Here is a 3,407-nt window from a genome sequence, read left to right on the forward strand (position 1 = left end):
TTTGTGCAGCATTTTGACAGAAATGGATGTTCTTGTAGGAGCAAAATACATAATGCATGAACAAGCTGCAAATTACAAATTGTATAATTTCACTGATTTTGTATAAGAATGAAATGCTCTTATATTTGCATTTAAAAATGAATTGCACAATACACATTACTGTTAATGTTAATAATTTAAAATTTTAATTTTTCTTTACCTAGAACAAAACTAAAAGGCAAATTAATAAATAGACACATTGACAAGTCAATAGAGAATGTCCAGAAGAAAGGAAAGAGTTTTATATTATTTATTTAATGAAAGAGACAGAGAGAGAAGAGGAGAGAGAGAGAGAGAGAGAGTGAAAGAGCGAGCCTCTGTCCACTGGTTTACTCTCCAAATGCCCACAATACCTGGGAATGGGTCAGGCCAAAGCCAGGAATCTGGAACTCACTCTGCATATCTCAAGTGGGTGGCAGAACCTAAGTACTTAAGCCATCATTTGCCATATCCCAGGCTGTGCCTCAACAAGATGCTGGTTTGGAAGCACAGGGACTCCAACTCAGGCATGCTGATGTGGAGTGTGGCTATTCCAAGGCACATCCTAACCGCTATGCCAAACGCCTGCCCTGAGTTTTTTATTTTAAAATTATCTGGCTGAAAAAAACTTTCCTTTTAATCCTTTATGTTCATTAATTGGAAGCCTGGGAATTAAACTGACAAAAGACGAATTAGCAAGAGAAAGGGCAGATTTTTATTCACATGAGTATGTGGGAGCTCACAGAAAAATGTGATTCACAGAAGTGCCTAGAATTTGGGGCTCACACACCGGTTTAAACAAGACAGGGTATCGCTTCTCGGCCTTTTGGCTAAGATCAAGTGTAGTAACAAGACAGGGTAGTGTTTCAAGGGACCAGAGAGGGTGGGAAATGACTAAGGGGAGTCTAATTGAAAGACGAAGTCAGTTTTAGTAGGTTCTGTTCATGCGATTTCTCCTGGGGCATGAACTTATCCCCAGGGACAGGAGTCACTCTTCCTCTGATGTCAGAAGCCTCACTTGTGGGGAGACTTATGGTAGGACCTGCTCAAACAAAGCCTCTTGTTACAACTGTTGATTTTCAAAGCCTTCAGCCCAAAATAATTTTTATGCTATAGTAGTCTAGTCTGGATCCCTTCAAATATCTTGCAATTTTTTTTCTACTTTTAAAACAAGATTTGCAAGGGAGGATTCATGTTTTCCTTTAACCCTGAAAATTGTGTAGCTGACTGTGGAGATGGGGAGGTGGGGAGCTAGAAGAGTTCAGAATCCCATCTCATAAACCTGCATTGATCGCATGTCCATGAAGCAACTTGGTAGAATTCTATTGATCTGGACCAATAAACTAGTTGGATATTTTTCTAATTTGCTTTTTTCTTTTCTTTCCTTATTACCCTTTGTTTCTGTCTCCCTTCCCTTCCCTTCCCTTCCCTTCCCTTCCCTTCCCTTCCCTTCCCTCCCCTCCCCTCCCCTCCCCTCCCCTCCCCTCCCCTCCCTCTCCCCTCCCCCTCTTTTTTTAAATAAATCTTTAAAAAAAGTATATTTATTCTGGAAAGTGTAGATGGACCAGGAAAAAGTAAAAATAAAGTAAGGAAAAACAAACATTCATAATTATACCACCAAGAGATAAGCATTGCTAAAATTTTGAAAACTATTTTCTCTTCCTTATACAAACAAACCTTTGTAAAAATATTTTTCTTTTCTTTTCAAAATTGGAATCACACTGTAGATAATAGTTGTTTATTTTCTCTTTCATCTCATAACATTCCAAGTTTCCTAAGATCTTAAATATTTCCTACAACATTCTTTTTAATGGTTAGAAACTATTCCATCTTTATTAATAAGTGCACTTACTCCTCATGCAGGATCTCTGTCCTTAATGTGTTGTTCAATGTAAATTAATGCTATAACTAGTACTCAAACAATACTTTACACTTTGTGTTTCTGTGTGGGTGCCAACTGTTGAAATCTTTACTTAATATATACTAAATTGATCTTCTGTATATAAAGAGAATTGAAAATGAATCTTGATGTGAATGGAATGGGATAGGGAGCAGGAGATGGGAGCGTTGCAGGTGGGAAGGAAGTTATGGGGGGAAGAAGCCATTGTAATCCATAAGCTGTACTTTGGAAATTTATATTTATTAAATAAAAGTTAAAAAAATCATTCTTAATGATTCCCTATCTAACACAGCTTTTCACTGTAATAAAGCTTTCATAAAGTTCCTGTAGGCTACTTTGTCATCTCTATGATTATTTCCTGAATGTCTGCTCTTGTTCAAACCTGTTGGTACATAATTTTTTTTTTTTTTTTTTTTTTTTTTTTACAGGCAGAGTGGACAGTGAGAGAGAGAGACAGAGAGAAAGGTCTTCCTTTGCCGTTGGTTCACTCTCCAATGGCCGCCGCGGCCGGCGCGCTGCGGCCGGCGCACCGCGCTGATCCGAAGGCAGGAGCCAGGAGCCAGGTGCTTTTCCTGGTCTCCGTGGGGTGCAGGGCCCAAGCACTTGGGCCATCCTCCACTGCACTCCCTGGCCACAGCAGAGAGCTGGCCTGGAAGAGGGGCAACCGGGACAGAATCCAGCGCCCCGACCGGGACTAGAACCCGGTGTGCCAGCGCCGCTAGGTGGAGGATTAGCCTAGTGAGCCGCGGCGCCAGCCCATAAATATTTTCTTAATCAAACTTTGAGCTTCTCATAATCTAAATTCAGGTTGATCTATCTTTGGTTTTCTCAGAGTGGTATGATATTAAGGATCCTTCCAAAATGCTATCAAATGAAAGAACTTATTGACATGCTTTTTTCTTTTCTTTTTTTTTTTTTTAATGAAATACACCACTTACCTTTATCTGCAAGGGATGTATTCCGAGAATTCCAGTGGATGTCTGGAACCATGGATAGTAGTAAACTCTGTACATGCTATGCGTTCTCCCTTACATAATAATAAATATTCACCTTTTCCCTTTGAGGTTCAGTTTATGGTTTCTCTTTGGTGTGTGAGAACTGCCTGCATCCCTGCTGACTAACAGGTGGGTAGTCTATACAGGATGGATACACTGGATAAAAGGGATGATTCATGTCACATGGGGCAGGAAGGTGTGAGGTTTCATCATACCTCTCAAAATGCATGCAACTTAAAATGAGTGCATTGTTTTCTGGAATTTTCCTTGCCAGTATTTTTGGACCACAGCTGGATCTGGGTAACCGAAACCAAGGAAAGGGAAACTGTGCATAGGCTGGGTGAGAGCCTCTGCTCTAAGACAGTGAGCTAGGAGAGGGAGTCAATTTAACTGATGCTGGATGACTTTAAAAGTCCGTCTGCCACTCTTCTGCCAAGTGGACTGTGGATTTTTTCCCTGCTAGTCCTGTGTCTTCATTTTCAGAGCCAAAAACA

The 3,407-nt window shown here is 40.4% G+C and overlaps 1 non-coding gene across 1 annotated transcript; it reads left to right on the forward strand.

Moving 5' to 3' along the window:
* The first annotated feature begins 828 nt into the window (after positions 1-828).
* On the forward strand, positions 829-1,014 carry LOC127492503 (U2 spliceosomal RNA). Its single transcript, XR_007922031.2, has one exon. It is a non-coding gene; the product is annotated as a U2 spliceosomal RNA (small nuclear RNA).
* Positions 1,015-3,407: the final 2,393 nt, after the last annotated feature.

The sequence above is a fragment of the Oryctolagus cuniculus genome, chromosome 10, assembly GCF_051225735.1.
Source record: "Oryctolagus cuniculus isolate XC-2025 breed Fujian yellow rabbit chromosome 10, ASM5122573v1, whole genome shotgun sequence".
Lineage (NCBI taxonomy): Eukaryota > Metazoa > Chordata > Mammalia > Lagomorpha > Leporidae > Oryctolagus > Oryctolagus cuniculus.